This window comes from Pantherophis guttatus, chromosome 4 (genome assembly GCF_059756535.1).
Source record: "Pantherophis guttatus breed Tessera chromosome 4, ASM5975653v1, whole genome shotgun sequence".
NCBI classification, from domain to species: domain Eukaryota; kingdom Metazoa; phylum Chordata; class Lepidosauria; order Squamata; family Colubridae; genus Pantherophis; species Pantherophis guttatus.
This window is the reverse complement of record NC_142066.1, coordinates 114,110,299-114,128,288: the sequence shown is the minus strand read 5'-3', so window position 1 is coordinate 114,128,288 and position 17,990 is coordinate 114,110,299. Positions and strand designations below refer to the sequence as shown.

General features: G+C 38.3%; 1 long non-coding RNA gene across 4 annotated transcripts in view; it reads right to left on the bottom strand.

Annotated features, from left to right (window-relative positions):
• The window catches only part of LOC117655011 (uncharacterized), a 44,216-nt gene that overhangs the window by 24,378 nt on the left and 1,848 nt on the right, over positions 1 to 17,990 (bottom strand). For 2 of the 4 annotated variants that reach the window (XR_004588488.3, XR_004588491.3), the window contains exons 1-4: positions 16,651 to 16,738; positions 11,888 to 11,923; positions 3,738 to 3,811; positions 980 to 1,056 (exon numbers count right to left, since the gene is read on the bottom strand). This is a non-coding gene — a long non-coding RNA (uncharacterized LOC117655011). Of the gene's footprint in view, positions 1 to 979; positions 1,057 to 3,737; positions 3,812 to 11,887; positions 11,924 to 16,650; positions 16,739 to 17,990 lie in introns of those variants that run through there. The other 2 variants (XR_004588489.3, XR_004588490.3) reach the window with 2 other exon arrangements.

The following is a 17,990-nucleotide window of genomic DNA, read 5'->3' as shown; positions in this document are numbered from 1 at the left end:
AAGAAGCATGGATATAAATTTGGAGAAGAAATAGGTACATCCTCCATGGACCAAGTCTGTATTCTAGGCTGTGTTGCCAAGCCAAACACTGACACCAAAGTTGCACATAGGAAATCAGTGACTCCAAGGAAGAATATATACTGAGCCTCAGACTCAGGGGTGAAATCCAGCAGGTTCTGAAGAACCGGTAGCAGCAATTTTGAGCAGTTCGGAGAACCGGTAGCTGAAATGTTGAGCAGTTCGGAGAACCGGTAGTGGAAATGTTGAGTAGTTCGGAGAACCGGCAAATACCACCTCTGGCTGGCCCCAGAGTGGGATGGGAATGGAGATTTTGCAATATCCTTCCCCCAGGAGTGGGGAGAGATTGGAGATCTTACAGTATCCTTCCCCTGCCATGCCCACCAAGCCACACCACGCCCACCAAGAACTGGTAATAAAAAAAATTAGATTTTACCACTGCTCAGAGTTTTAAGTCTATATCAACTACAGTTCTTTGTCTCTTCCCAACCAAAACAAACCGGCCTCAGAATCAATCAAATTAGCAGAGAGAGCCCCAGAGAGAAGAACATTGTGACAAAACCATTTGGATTTGGATTAGAACCAAGGAGACCCGGTTAAAGTTCTCTTTCAACCCTGAAATGTAAATGTAAAGTCAGTAAGTAAAGAGTCTGAGAGCAGAAAAAACTATTACCTAAAAATGATGTAGGTGCTCTCAGAAATAATGAACAATAAACAACCTCTTAGTCTATGAATGGGGTAAAAAAAGGCAGGCTTTAAAACATACATCTAGATTCCTAGATTGCTCACTAGCTAGCCTTGTTCTTAAAAAGTATTGTAAAAAAATATTTTATCAAAATAAAGTGATTTGTTTATTCGAGCCTTGCCCTTGCATATTTCACTGTCAATTTCATTCTGAGAGTGAGTTTCATTACCATGCCTAGGGACAAGCTCTGAAAGTAATTTTGGACCAGATACTCACTATCAGTGGAACTTATCCTACAGGCTTAAGGTTATAAACATTAAAAGGGTGGTCTACATCTGTGCCTTTTGGGGTTCCTAGAAGAAAAGATGAGATAGAATTTGAGAAAAAATAGCATACATAGTGATCATTGCAAGTAAGGCAAAGGCAAAGGCAAAAAAAAACCTCCCCACCCCTCTATGTTTTCACTCTTGGTGATCCAAATGATATTGTGGCTGCCCTCTCACAGTGCCTGGAGTCTGTGGGGGCCTGGATGGGGGCAACAGGCTTCAACTGAATCCTAGCAAAACCAAATGGCTTTGGTTACATGGAGCTCCAGGACCTGTGACTTTGCATCTTTGACTCTGGATGGAGGGCACTGCCCCAGACAGATCCAATTTGTAACTTGTGGGTTGTCTTGGACTCATAACTTCTGCTTGAGGAGCAGGTGACAGTCATGGCTAGTAGAACCTTTGCATAACTTTGTGTTATGCACAGTTGCGGCCTTTCTTGGATCAGGGTTCCTTGCACTCAGTCGTTCTTAGTAATCTCACAGTTGGACTATTATATTGTGCTCTCCGTGGAGCTACTCTTGAAGAGCATTTAGAGGCTACAACTGATGCAGAGTAGAGCGCGACAGGCTGTTTTGGGGGCTTCAAGAATGGCCCCTGTAACCCCACTGCTCTTTCAGCTGCATTGGCTGCCAATCTGCTTCCAGATGCAATTCAAGGTTCTGGTAATCACCTTTAAAGTCCTTCATGGCATGAATCCAGGCTGTTTGAGGGACTATCTCATGCCACTGGGATTGGTCCATCCCACTTGTGTGCTGTGGGTCCCATCAGGCCAATTATTCTGGCTGCCGGAGTCCGGGAAGTCCATTCTTGCTTCTGCCCTCTGAAACATCTTGCTCCACAATGTGAGATTGGCCCCAACCTCCTATCCTTTTGTAAATACCTAAACACTTGGCTTTGCAAATTGACTTAGGATCCCAATGGGGGAATAGTGCAGTGGAGGTGATTAATCAAGAAACAACAGATCCCATCTCTTTCCACCCTACCCACATGCTGTTAGATTTTAAGGTTTCATTTTAATTTATTTATGTTTTAATTTACATGTATAGATACATTTTAATGACTGTAAACCACCTAGAGTTACCCTGTGTTAAGATGAGCAGCAGTGGTGGCTTCTACCGGTTCACCCCGGATCGGGCAAACTGGTAGCGGCGGGAGGCTCTGCCCACCCGTGCCACCCATGTGCGCACACCCACGAGTGAACCAATAGTGATGGGTTTTGAAACTCGCCCCTGATGGGCAGCCAATTAAATAAATAAATAAATAAATAAATAAATAAATAAATAAATAAATAATGTAGTGAAAGAAATTTTTAAAGATGAAATAGACATTTCAGATCACATAACTGAAGTGGGTTGTTCATTGAATCTGGAGCACAAAGGAATGAGTAGAAAGAAAAGTATTACTAGAAAAACTATTACCACTATAACTATTTTTTAACCTGCCTATTTAATATTGCATATGATAGCTAGTAAGTGATAGATTTAATGGGAACAAACTTTACTACCATTAAAAAAATATCTGAATTTGAGAAAGAGGGGGACTATGAGTTCCCATGACAGAAAATCCCAAAATGGAGTTACCAGCTCAATTCTGAAATGACTATATACATCAATGCATGAAAGATAAACACAGCTTTCTGTAAATGTGCAATATTTCACAAAAGAAAGACACTGAAGCGGAAACATTATTCTAAAATTACACTTAATATCTGTAGGCATTTACAGGAAATACAGCTTGTTTCATTTAGTAATTTTTCTTTTGACTTGCCTCTTTTTCTTTTGACTTTCTTTTGAGCTGTATCTTTCCCCCACTCCTTAATCTCATTGACCTGATTATCATGCGATTCAGCTAAATATGAGTTTGGGTTTAGACACAGAAATCTCTGTAAAATCAATAGGGACTAAAAGGAAGTAGAACTTTTGATCCTCCCACCTCATTGTGCAAGGTGAGGCCATTTGTTTTCTTTAATTTCTTACCTTTCAATGATAGGAATGTTAATAAGATAAAATGGAAACAATGAATTGAAGCAATTTCATGGTGTTCCTTACACATGCCATTTTGATTGCGGATCAATACTTATGATTATTGGCATTTATTGATTTCTTTATGAATTACATGCTTTGATGGGAAGGGAATCTATAGGGCACTTTATGCAAAACAATATTATTAAAAAGTCTATTGACCTGATCACTGGTTAATCTTATGCTTAAGGGAATAAGTAACGCTAAGTATGACATAAGATCAGTATTAAGCTTAAATCAATGTTATGTGGAACAGAGGCACTGCTTTTGCTGATTACAATGGTTACAAAATGGAGAACTTTAACAAAAATATTTTGGAGCTTCATTATGCCTTGTGAACAAATAATTGTCTTGATAACTAACATAATTAATAGAACATGCAATGGTACTGCTACTTTTATTATTATAATTATGCTGCTGTTTTTAATGAAGGAGTATTTTGTTTGAAGTCACCTTCAGTTGAAGTTGGCATTCAGGATCTGTCAGCAATTCTTTAATTGAGTTGTTTATGATGGGTGGCCATACAAATCTTTTAAATAAATAAATAAACATTAAATAAATAAAATAAAATACATTGAATCTGCTGAACAGTAACCATGCTAGCTGGATTTATCTCTAAAGTCTTCAGACAAAGTCACAAAAGAGAGAAAGAAAATACAAGTTCTGCCACCAAATTCAACTCACCAAATGGAAAGTGTTGGATTTCAGGCAGGGGCTGTCTCAGGTTGGAGGTCCATACTAAACCTGGGAATGACTATCTGCAAAGATGACCACACACAGACAATGTGTTCCTCGTTCTTCCTTTGTAACTTGGTTATTTTAAGCTGATTTTTTAGAGGCATAACCTTTTAAGTTAAATGTGGCTTCTGAGTCAACAAACATATATAGGGCCCTGCACCACAGTACTTTGTGCCTATGAGAAAGTATGATAGCTGCAGATAAGCTAGCTGGCACTCTGAAGTGAGAATTCAGCACCAAAGAGCTTGACTCAGAACCTTGAATTAGGGTGTGGTGCAGTTAACATCTGTGTTGTGCTTATTACTCTTGGATAGATTTATTTCAGACAGGTGTATCCAGTAGCAAATATGAAACAGTTTTAATAATTTGGTTCATAAGAATATCTCACTTGTAATAAAGAAAAGGTTGAGGCTATTCTTTCAGAACAACAAAGGATGAGTATGATGCAATATCATCATCAAATGAACTCTGTTGCAATATTTTTAGGATCAGACTCAATAATAATAATGAGAGTTAGAGGTTTAAATATATTTCTCTTTAATTATAATAGGCATTCTATATTCACTGAATATTCACAGATAGAAGCAAAGAAAATGGTGAAGGTGGCTCCTTATATATACAAAGGGTGGAGCCAAGAGTGGGAGTGGTGAATTATGAATACATTAAGAGTCAAAGAATAAGTTAACCCCTGATATCCCATATATACATTATTTACACATTAGGGAATAAGGCATTTACATCTGACAAATCCCCCTCTAAATGCCGGTTCGCTATACAACACCAATTACATTCAGATTCAGGACAATATAAGACATACAATTTGGAAGTTAAGTATTTGTGCTGTTTAGAAGGTAAAGGCTTCGTCAATATGTCAGCTAATTGTTCAGAGGTATCACAATGCACTGCTTTGATAAATCCATCTTGAGACAATTGTCTCACATGTTTAAATTTTATATCTATATGCCTGGATCTTTGTCCAATGGCATCGGATCTAGATATTTCAATGGCCGCTTTATTGTCTTCATGCATAACAAAAGGCAAAGCAGGTTTTTTCCAAACATCTGAAATTAAATCATTAAACCATACAAGGTTATTTGCAGCTTTGGATAAACAAACATATTCCGCTTCTGTGGTTGAAGTGGCTACCAGTTCTTGTTTACCAGTGTACCAGTAAACTGGACAGTCATTTAACAGAAAAATATAACCAGAAGTACTTTTTCTGCATGATATATCTCCAGCCCAATCCGCATCTGCGTAACATGTAAGTCTTGGTTCTTTATTATCACTAGGTTCTAATACTAGGCAAAAGTCTAATGTACTTTTCAGATATCTTAAAATTCTTTTGACAGCTTCCCAGTGATACATTGTTGGTTTGCTAACGTGCCTTGATAATAAATTGAGTGGTAATGCAATATCTGGCCTGGTCCAATTAGATATATAAAGAAGTGAACCTATGACTGATCTATAAAATGTATTATCCTTGAATTCAGGGGAAGATTCATCAGTATTTCTAAGGAAATCAGTTTGCATAGGAGTGTCACAGGGTTTGGCATTGTTTAAATTGCATTTGTTTAGAAGTTCAATAATCTTATCTTTCTGAGTAAGTTTGAATCCCCTTCTAGTTTTGTTAATTTGTACACCAAGGTATTTGTTTACTTTACCTAGAGATTTCAACGAGAAATGTTCATTTAACTTGTTTACAAAGATTTCTCTTCTCTCTTTGTGTTTTCCTATATATAAAATATCATCTACATAAATCAATACAAATTCAATTTGATCATCACTCTTTTTGACAAAGAAACAGTTATCAGCAGTGGTAGCGTTGAAATCCATGGTCTTAAGTACTTTTACCAAGCAATCGTACCATCTTTTGCCAGATTGCTTTAATCCGTATAAACTCTTGTTCAATAGCCAAATTTCATTTTTATTAGTGTATTGACTGTGAGGTGCTCTTACATATATTTCCTTATCTAGTTTTGCGTGTAGGTACGCAGTCTGTATGTCATATTGAAATACATCAAGATTGAGTGCGGATGCTACTACTAGAGCTGTTTTAACACTCTCTGTTCTTACTGTGGGGGAGTATGTGTCAGTATAGTCCTCCGGATATTTTTGTGCATAACCTTGTGCAACCAATCTAGCTTTGTATAAGGTATTGCCTCCTTCTAGGTTCTTAATTTTATAAATCCACCTGGTACCAATAATTGTTTTATCTTTAGGTGCAATCGCAGGTGTGAATACATTTAATCCTTGCAAACTTTCCATCTCTTTTTTCATAGCTAGTTCCCATTTTTCCTTTTCTTCACGAGGGAGTTTTAATACTTCCTCATATGTATTAGGTGTTATTTGTTCACCATCCATATGCATTATGTAATCTCTGTATTTACTTGGTATTTGATTTCTGTTGTTCCTAATAGCTCTTTCTGGTTTGCTATGGTAGTCATGCAAATATCTTGCTTCCTTTTTTGTTAATGTGTCTGTCTTTATTTTGTGTTGACTATTTGTCCATGTTTTGGTTTTGTTTTTATTTTTGTTGACATTTTGATTTTCTATTGTCCCTTCCTCACGAGATTTGGTATCTTTGCATTTATTTGGAAATATTTCATTAAGATGTAATTTAGACCAGTTGGCCTGTTCATGGAACACAGCTGTTCTGGAAACTATAAATTTATTATTATTATCAATGAATCTGTACCCTTTGGTGCCAGTTTCATATCCCATAAATCTTAGTCTTCTGGATACGTTTTCTCCCTTTCTTCTCAACTGTTTGGGTATGTGTACGTCTGCAGTGACCCCAAATATGTGCATGTGTGCTAATTTTGGTTTCCTATTATACATCACCTCATATGGTGTCTTATTCACAATACTGGACCAGGTTCTATTTTGAGTGTAATTTGAATAATGTAGGGCTTCTGACCAAAATTGTTTGCCTAAACCAGCATCCTCTAATGTGCACCTAATCATGGTTTGTAATGTGGAATTCTTTCTCTCTACAATCCCGTTCTGGAACGCAGAAAATGGACTAGACGTGTAATGTAGCATTCCTCTATCCTTTAACCATTGGGAGAATTCTTTAGACATGAATTCACATCCCCTATCTGTCATAATTTGTTTTATTCTGATATTATGTTGTGTTTCTATGCGTTTGTAAAATTCCTTAAATTTTTGAAAGGTTTCATCCTTGTGTTTTAATGTGTAAACAAAACCATAGCGACTGTAATCGTCTACTATTGTTAGGAAGTAACGTTTTCTATAAGTGATTGATGGAGTTAATGGGCCAACTAAGTCCATGTGTACTAAGTCAAAAATTTTGTTAGTTGATCTGGTGGATTTTTTTGGCCTGGGACTAGTTTTTAATTTAGTAGATTTACATACTGAGCATTCCAAATAATTTTCACAATTTTTTATTTTGACACCTTCTGCGTGTTCAGTCATTTTTTGTACTACAGGAAAACTTGCATGTCCTAACTTCCTATGTAAGATATGAGCACACTCGTCATGAATTGGTTTACCTATTTTTGGTTTCTTCTCATTGTGTGTATCTGTGTGATCATGAGATATTTTACATTCATCATTGTCACTGTTACTAATATTTTCATCATCTGCCTCAATACAATCTTCCATATTTGAATCAATGTTATGTAACCATCTTTCTTTTGTTATCAGATAGGGTAGGCCTCCTTTAATCATCACAGTGCCTACATTTGTTTTATTCTTCTCTAAAGTTGCTTTTCCCTTTGAGAAAACTATATTGATGTCAGAATCTCTGCTTAGTTTTATGGCACTTAGTATGTTATGAGGTATTTCTGGTATTAACAATACCCCCTCTATTTTTCCTAGACCAGGCAAGGTCACATTCCCTCTGCCTAATACTTGAACTTTTTCTTGATTAGCTACCTTTATTACAAACTTATCTTCTGTAAATGAAGACAATATATTTTTGTTATTAGTGGTGTGATTAGTTGCCCCAGAATCAATAAGCCAATTATTGTTCTCATTTTGTTGCGTTTTAGTGCTGTCTTGTTTATTTAGTCCATTCAGTGAACCAGATTTTCTCTCTTTTGAATTTTCTCTGCCCCCTCTACTTTCTCTGTAATTTGGTGGGCTTCTATATTTATGTCTATCTGTGGAAGACTGTCTATAGTTGTATTTATTCCTATATTCTGACCTATGTCTTTCCTTTGAAATTTTGGGACAATCTCTTCTATTGTGTTCCCTGGACCCACAATTGTGGCATTTAAAAGTTTCATTATATTTTTCTTGGAAAGCTACCTTCCTAAAAGATTTGTGTTCTGTGTGATTGCTATAACGATTTTTTCTTGAATTGTCTTCTGCTATCAATTTGTTAGACAGACTTTCTATTGATAAATATCCTAGATTGATGGTGTCTAAGTGTGACATAAAACTATCCCATGATGAATCAAGTGAGTTGATAATAACACTTTTCATTGTTTGATCTGAAATCACTTCCCCCCTCAAATGCAGCTCAGCTCTTATTTTGTTTAAAGATATTAAATGCTCACTTATGGAAACCCCTGGTTTTACTCTGGAAGAAAAGAAGTCCTTAGACATTCTTGTGGTGGTAGCTACACTATCGCTGTGAAACAAATTAAACATGCATTGAATTATTTCTGAAACAGTTAGATTTGGTTTGATGCTATGATACATTGCAGGAGACACGCTAGATATTATTAAGAAAAATGCCTTATGGTGTAGACAATCTATTTTTAAAGTCCAAGGTCTTCTTGGGGGACTAGTGATAAAAAATAGTAAATTTTCTTTCATAAAGACAACCTGGAGCTGTTGATACCATTCTTGTAAATTAATGCCATCAACCCTAAGTTTTGGGAAGTCACTGGGTAAGTTACCCACATTATTTTGTCCATTACTTACAACCTGAGGTAGTCCGTGGTCTCGCAAGTGTAGGAAATTGCAAAACGGCATGGGGATGCTCGCAACGAGTCTGCGCGGTTCTCTGGCCAGTTCAAGTCTTTCCGGACCGTCTACGTAGTTTCGCACATGCGCGTTGTTCATTTCTTCTTTGACGTCGTCGTGGAAGGTTCTCTCCATTGTAGCTCGCTCGCTCCGCTCCTCTTCAGACGAGTCGGTCTCTGGCTCGGTCTTAGGAGTTCTGATGGCGGCGACTGTTCTTCTCTTTCTTTTGGGTGCGTTGGCACTTGCTTCGGTCTGCGGTGTAGGGCGGAATCGACATGGCTCTCTGGGCTCGGGCGTCGTCGTTCTCGAAGTCAGGATGGGAGCGTGCAGGTCTTGAAGTATCGGCTTGTTCGCTTGCTTCTTCGTTGGCGCTTTGGAAATTTTTAATTTTGGCCCAAATGCAGCAAAAAGCGTCTTCATTGCTGACTTTACTTGGGATTTCGTTAAGTCGTCTTCATTTTCTGATTCTGGCTCTTCCGAAGAGTTTGAATCCTCCTTTTCACTTTCGTTGTTTGATAACGTTTTTCGCGCCAGAAATTTTGAACTGAGCATTTTGATTGGCTCTGCTTCGCTCACTTTGGAGGCTTGTTGAAACCAAGATGGCTGCCATTCAAAATTTCGCGCGGGATCACATTTTTTCTTTTTCATAACGACTTTCTCTGTAGTCATATCACTCACAGTTTTTTGGTCTTTGGGTTTCTCTTTAGCGATGTTTTTCTCTCTCGCTGCTCCGCTGTTCTTCAGCATTTCTTGGAGGTTCGCGATGAGGCTTTCATCATTCTTCTGGCTTTTTAATAACTTCAGTATCTTTGACCTGAGTTCGTTATTTTCTATTTCGATTTCCTCCTGGCCATCATTTTCATTTATTAATTCTTCTTCTTCAGTGGTGTATTCTTCGGATTCTCTCGAAATCGCGTTTGTGGATTCGTTGATTATTTTTTGTTCAGTTTCTATTTCTTTGCTGTAGGCCCTGGTGTTGGGCCTATCTTTCTTAGACATTTTTAGGTATTTATTGAGTCAATTAACCATCCTCTGCTACCAGTTTGTTGCAATATTTTTAGGATCAGACTCAATAATAATAATGAGAGTTAGAGGTTTAAATATATTTCTCTTTAATTATAATAGGCATTCTATATTCACTGAATATTCACAGATAGAAGCAAAGAAAATGGTGAAGGTGGCTCCTTATATATACAAAGGGTGGAGCCAAGAGTGGGAGTGGTGAATTATGAATACATTAAGAGTCAAAGAATAAGTTAACCCCTGATATCCCATATATACATTATTTACACATTAGGGAATAAGGCATTTACATCTGACAAACTCAAAACAGAGAGTTGTAACATGGTGAATTACAAATCAGCACTTTTCAGCCAATGCAGATGAGTGAGAAATGTTGAGATTCATCTACTAGGGTTAATAATTCCATTTTGATGGTAAAGCAATGCAGCATAACTAAAGCTAATTCTTGAATTTCTTTTAATAGTTTCATTTTCTCCATTACACATTACAAGGTCTTTTTATGGAACTCACATGATAGACTCAGTTAAAACAGGCAAAATTTTATACTTAGGTTTCATCTACACTGCCTGATACCAGAATAGGCTAGCAATATTTTGGAAAACAGTCAAGGATGGTTTTGCTCTGTAGTAATCCTCTACTTATCCCAAATGCAATCTCTGGTTGTGTCTTCCTGCTGCAATTTTAAAATACAGTTTTCTCTCTGTGTCATCCAAAGTGAACCTGTCCATTTTGGCTGGTGTATTTTACTTTATAATAGGCCCACCCCAGAAGTTCAAGTTTTACAGAGGCAGGATCAGTCTGACAATGGAATCAATAGTTATCATGGTCTCTAATTTATCTCAGAGCTACCTTTGCCAGGAATGCTGTAACAGCACAGTGATTATAATACTTAGCCTTTAAATAAAAGGATGTTGGTCTGAAACTGAGTAGATTTTTAAAATTATTTCTTTTCTTTCCCTAGGTTATTTTTCTCTGTGCTTTTTCAAAATAAGTCCAACTGTGCATCATTTCATTCATTCATTCCCAGTCATTTGAAGAGTTTCAAGGGAAAATGTGATCTGGATTTAAAAGGAGAAAGACTCATTAACATAGAAGCCTATTTGGTCTTTCTCCTTACCAAAATATCAGTTTAATATCTCATCTGATCTTCACTCTAGTAAAAGTAATCCTTCACTCAGATAAAGTTTCATAACTTAGGTCTGGAATATTAGAATACAGTAATATCCTGGTTTTGCATTCCATGTCTGTGCTTGGATTAAGCTATCAAAATAGTTGTCTACAGCCTTGGCCCCTAAACTTTTAGGCACCAGGTACCGGTTCCATGGATAAAGGTTTTTCTGTGGAATAAAAGGGCATGGTTTTGTGTGCTGCCTGCATCCTGTGGATGGGGCTTTGCATGTTTGCATGGACTGGTTCCTGGCATGCTGCAGACCAGTGCTGGTCCACGGATTGGGGAGTGGGGAACAGGTTGTTATGTTGTCCTTTATATACTGGTTGACCTTTTGTTCTTCCTTCTAAGAAATTGGGCTGGCTTGAAAAGAAGGAATGTATTTTTTAAAAATTAGTAGATCAATTTACTAGTAGCAGCAAAACTTTGTTCAACTGCAATTGCCATTTGGAAGGTTTTGGTTTCAATTTGACTGTGGTTTATTTTTTATTTTTTCTTCTTTGAATCTCCATTTATGATATTGAATCTCCATTTATGATATCATGGCTTAGGCCCGGGGTACTTGGGGGACCATCTCCAGCCGTTCTCCCATCGTCCTGTGCGCTTTCACAGAGTCGGCCTCCTCAGGGTGCCGTCGGCCAAACAATGTTGGCTGACGACCCCCAGGGGGAGGGCGTTCTCTGTGGGAGCCCCGACCCTCTGGAATGGATTGCCCACTGAGCTCAGGACAGCCCCCGACCTTCTTTCCTTCCGTCGCGAGCTGAAGACGTGGCTCTTCCGCCAATTAAACTGATCCGTTTGGGGGTACACTGGTATAATTTTAAATCATTTTTTAATTGGGTTACTGATTTTAATTTGGTATTGTATTGTGATTTGTATTGAAGTTGTCATTTTGTAAGCCGCCTTGAGTCCCAAGGGAGAAAGGCGGCATATAAATCGCAATAAATAAATAAATAAAATAAAATATTACCTGATTACTGTAGTTGGGTTCCTTATTTGTGAATGACTGTAAATAGACACATTAAAATTATGACTTGTCAGACAGAAGGAAGCTAGGCAGATTATTAATGCTGGTTTTAGATAACTCTTTATTTCAGTGTTATTGTTTTAAAAAATTGCTACCTTTTTATGGTTTGGAAATGAAAAGGCTGATATTACAAATGGATTGGATAATTAAATATCCATAGATATGATCCAAATGTAATACTCTTACTTTAGCTCTTGTTTATCATGTATGAATGCCAAAGTGGAGTATTACCTGTCCTTAATGTCTCAGCCTTCTCTAGGAGGCTGGTTGGTTTTATAGAAGTTTGTAATCATGAATCTTTGAAGGACATGAATTGGGGAAAGACTGCTATACACCTCTGATGAATCTGCCTCAGGTCAACTATTGATCAGTAACTTGTCTTTCTCTAGACTAGACTGCAGCTATACATCGATAAAATTTCTAGGAGTGAATTAAAATGTATTTATTTGTTTAGCACTCTTCTTTGGTTTTCTGTGAGCTGAGCATTTTAATGGACAATCAGTTATTTATTCCCATGCATTCTGGCACAAATGGTTATGTGTAAATATATATTGGTTCATATCTGACACCAAGTTCAGATATATTCATAACTTCTGGAAAAATTATTTCCAATGCAGGTGAAAGTCTTAATAAGATACATGTCTTATTTCTCTCCAATACTAGCTAAAAAGGAATTGAAAATAATTGAATAATATTGGAAAACAATTGCATTTACATTGGTCGGGAAGTTCAAGGGAAAGTGCATTTTTTCATAATTTATAATTGGGATTCTAGTAACATCTGTGAAAACTCAAGTGTCACTTCAATTTGAGCTCCAATCAGTGTTTTTAAAACTAAAGCAAGTTTATCATGTAAAATTTTATTTGACCTAGCTAAAAGCCAACGCAAGAAAGACTACTACCCATACATTGTTTAATTAATAGCAAATTAAAATATTATTCAAATATCTCTCATATTTGCATCTCAAACATAACCATCATTTATTGTGGTTTTATCCCTCTGTAAGACAGTTTTTTTAAAAGACACCAGCCTGAAGATGACGAGTGGGACCTTGTCAAAATGTCGCCAAGATACTCTCAATCTTACACGGGAAAAGACCCAAATACGCCAAGACTTGCATATATATATATGTGTGTGTGTGTGTTTATGTAAGTTTTCACGGATATATATGAGTGTACAGTTAATATCTCGGGTTTCTTCCTGTGTAATTGTAAACATATCCCTAAAAGGATAGTAGCAACGTTTCGACGAAATCACATTTGTCATCTTCTGGCTAAAGTTCTCGGCTTGGTGCTTATGGGCAAACTGTGTGAACGTAACTGACGTTTTTCTATGAAAAGAGGCAAAGGTGCATTCTGATTGGTCAACAGTGCCGTTGTATTCTGATTGGCTGATGATGTAGCTGCATTCGTGGTCATGCTACATCTTCATGGTGTGTGTCAGTTTGCTTCATATATGGATTGGCGGGGTGGTTAATGATGCAGCTGTGGTCTGGCTTCTGGTTTGTGGTCGTGCCTCATCATCGGTGTGGGTTTGGGCTTGCTTTTTGCATGGATGTGTGAAGGTGACGTCCTGTGTGGTTTTCATGAGTGTGGGTCTGGTGTTATTCTTTGTGTTAGGGATTCGTTTGTCAATAAGGGCGGGTTTCCAAATGGCTGGTAGGCGGGAGGTATCATCTCTTTTATTCATGCTGTGGGGACGTTTTTCTATCTTGATGGCTTCTCTGATTATTCTGTTGTTAAAGTGTTCGGTTTTGGTGATAGTTCTGGTTTTTTTAAAATCAATTTCATGTCCTGTGGCTTTAAGGTGTTGAACTAGAGAAGAAGTTGGTTCCTCTTTTCTGACTGAGTTTTTGTGTTCTTCAATGCATGCATTTATTCTTCTGTTGGTTTGTCTGATGTATGTGGTGGGGCAGGCGGTGCATGGGATTTCATATACTCCTTGATTTTCTAACTCCATTTTGTCTTTGGGGTTTCTTAGGATGGTGGATATTTTTCGGTTTGTGCAGAATGCTGTCTTGATGTTGTGTTTGTGAAGGATCTTGCTGATTCTGTGGTGCCTTTTATGTATGGGAGGAGGGCTTTGACATTTTCTGGTTCTTTGTCTTGGATTTTAGTGGGTGTCTCTTTTTGGATTAGGTTGATAATCTTGTTTCTTTGGAATCCGTTGGATGTTAGTACGTTACTGAGAGTATGTAGTTCAGTTTTTAGGTGTTGTTCATCAGCTAAGCATTTTGTTCTGGAGATGAATGTCTTGGCTACAGAGTTGATCTGTGCTGGGTGGTGGTGTGAGAGTGCGTGCAGATAGCGGTTTGTGTGTGTTTTCTTCTGGTAGATGGTGTGAGAGTGCATGCAGACTGCTATCTGCACTTTAAATCTACCTTTACAGGGAGGATACATGGGATGAAGGTGTGGCTAACTGATGAGGGCTTATAAATCTGAAATAGATCTATCTTAGTCTCCTTAGTCTCCCAATGGGCAGCAGGGTGTTTGCTGGCTGCTGGGGGGAAAAAAAGCCTAGAAACTAGTGGATTGGGATTTCACTAAACTAGGGCTGCATAAAAATCTTGGTTTACGTAAGAAGAACCTGGCTAAAGAGAAATACACACACACACACACACACACACACACACACACACACACACACACGTATGTTTTTGTAGATTTTCACAGGTACAGGTATGCAAGTCTTGGCGTATTCGGGTCTTTTCCCGTGTAAGATTGAGAGTACCTTGGCGACGTTTCGACAAGGTCCCACTCGTCATCTTCAGGCTGGTGTCTTCGGTTTCATGCTGCATCCCTTTTGCCTTATCAGCAAAATATAAATTTGGTATAAAATGGTTTGTCGACCCCGAGGCGCCTTGTTTGTGGGGTGCCACAAGGGTCGATCCTCTCATCCCTCCTGTTCAACATTTATGTGAAGCCGCTGGGTGAGATCATCCGTGGTTTTGGGGTGGAGTTCCATCAGTACGCTGATGATACTCAGCTGTACATCTCCACCCCAGACAATCCCAATGATGCCTTGAAAGTGATGTCCCAGTGTTTAGAAGCCGTGCAGGTCTGGATGGGGAGAAACAGGCTCTGACTCAACCCTTCCAAGATCAAGTGGCTGTGGCTGCCGGTGTCCCAGTATAGCCAGCTGGCGCCATCGCTGGTTATTGGGGGCAAATCATTGGCCCCCACGGAAAGGGCTCGCAACTTGGGTGTCCTCCTCAACGCACGGCTGTCTTTAGAAGGGCATACGATGGCCGTGGCCAGGGGAGCCTTCTATCAGGTCCGCCTGATACGCCAGTTGCGCCCCTTTCTGGATCGGGACGCCCTACGCACGGTCACTCAGGCACTCGTCACCTCTCGTCTGGACTATTGTAACGCTCTCTACATGGGGCTCCCCTTGGGGTGCACCCGGAGGCTCCAACTGGTGCAGAATGCGGCCGCACGGGGGATTATGGGAGCGACGGGGCGCTCCCATATGACTCCTCTCCTGTGCGAGCTACATTGGCTCCCGGTGGACTTCCGGGTGCACTTCAAGGTGTTGGTGATCACCTTTAAAGCGCTCCATGGCTTAGGGCCGGGGTATCTATGGGACCGCTTCCTGCCACCAGTTGCCTCCCACCGGCCAGTTCGCTCCCACAGAGAGGGCCTCCTCAGGGTGCCGTCAGCCAGGCAATGTCGGCTGGCGACCCCCAGGGGGAGAGCCTTCTCTGTGGTAGCACCCACCCTCTGGAACAATCTACCCCCAGAGATACGAGTGATCTCAGACCTCCGGACTTTTCGTCAGGCTCTCAAAACCTATTTTTTTCAGTTAGCTGGGCTGTCCTGATTTTATGATTGGTTTTAAATAATTTTGATATGGTTTTAATTGGAATGTTTTAAATTAATGGGCCAAATTTATTTAATTATTTTAAATTTATTTTAACTTTTGTATATAAAATGTTTTATTTTTTGGCTGTTCACCGCCCTGAGTCCGAAAGGAGAAGGGCGGTATAGAAATTTGAATAAAGATAAAGATAATGATAAAGAATGCGACTGTTTGAGGGCTCCTGGATTGGAGCTGAAAGGCAAAAGGGATGCAGTATGCTCCCTCCCACATGCTGGGGTAGACCAGGTGTCTTGATAGAAAAACACTTAATGTGTGTGTGTGTGTGTGTGTGTGTGTGTGTGTGTGTAGAGAGAGAGAGAGAGGGAGAGAATATATAGGTTACATAGGATATATAGGATATAGATATATATGAGATATAGGATACACACACACACACACACACACACACGTATGTATGTATGTATGTATCTTTTAAAACAATATAAAATGATTACAAATTAATATAAAATAAGGAAAAAATGAAAAAGAAATCAAAGACAAAAGACAAATGCAAGAAAAGAAAAAAATTGAAGAAAAATAGAAAAGAAAAAGTGGCTTTTGATAGTCTTCATAGCAGTTATAAGTACAAATATATTTTAATTCTCTAAGTTTACATGATACTTCTTTCTATAAACTATGCTATCTAGCATCAAAATCATAACTAACAAGTTTACTTTTTTCATTTTATGCAAGAAAGTCCCTCAGAACTCCCAGCCACCAATGAATGTAGATGGTGCCTTTTTTCTAATCAAAGAAATAATTTATCCATTTCAGCAAAATCAGACACCAGCTATCTTTCCACAGAGTTGAATCTTCGCTTCTCTATTCATATACTATAGTAATCACACCTCAATAATCATATATTGAAATAATTCTCCATGGCATTTTTTCTGCTTATCCAGTAGTTCTAAAAAAAAAGTTCTGACTTCAATTGAACACTCTTGAAGAGAATCTGGCAGCTTCAGCTGGTATAGAATGCAATGGGGCAAGCAGTTATGTGACCTCATAGAAGAACACATGTCACATGTCTGTTCTGCAAGTCCATTTGCATCAGGGTCCAATTCAAGGTGCTGATCTTTAAAATCATTTATAGCATGGGATGAGGCTATAAAAGGAACCATCTTTCACCAGTTATATCAACTCATCCCATTAGATCTGGCAGAGAAGACATGTTGGGGGTACCATCAGCTAGGGATATGCCTTTGATGGTTCCAGGATATTTGCCACCTTCATTATTGTGCCTGCCTTATGGAACATTCTTCCCTCTGAGTTTAGCTCTATGTTTTTTGACATTCCGCAGATCCCTCAAGACTTAGTTAGGTAATCAGGGGTTCCCGGGGAACCAGAAGCATGCTTTGATGGTTTCATTGCTGAGGTAGCGATTCTTATCCTCTCTTTGCCTAGAGTTTGTATATTTTTAATTTAATGTGGATTTTTATTTGATTAAGGTACATGCCCGGAGTCACTTTTTATGAGATGGAAACCAGATAGATAGATAGATAGATAGATAGATAGATAGATAGATAGATAGATAGATAGATTAGATAGATAAAAAGAGAGAGAGAGAGAGAGACAGACAGACAGACAGACAGACAGACTGACTGACTGACTGACTGACTTTAAAATCCTCTGAATCAAAGCATGTATTTCAATTAATTTTTAAAGCTATTTTAATACATCCACCTAGCCTGATAAAATGTAGATAATTTCTCTGACATTATGTACCAGTGATATATCATTTTATAAATATCTGTTTCAGATTTCAACAAAACATATATTTTCATGTGTAATTCTTCATCAGTAAATAATTATATTTCAAATTCTGATTTATTTTCCTCCATATTTTAAATCCATTTTGAATCTTTCAGATAATTGAAAATGTTAGAACTATTGACACCTACATCCTTTTGCTATTAATTGTTTTCTTGGTTTAATTTTAAATCCCCCTTGGTGGTTTTCTAAGAAGGCCATAGTACGTACATCTATCGTTTATTTTTGTCTGCCAGTTCTCTATTATGATATGCTTCTTGAGCTGAGATCCTAAAGTTGTGTTCTGGCACAACCTGGGTTTATATCTGTTCCATATTCTCAATGCTGCACTTCTAATAAGATTTTTAAAGTCCACATTAATTTTAATTTTATCTTACCATAAATATCCATTCCATCCAAATCTCTGGTCATGGTCTTT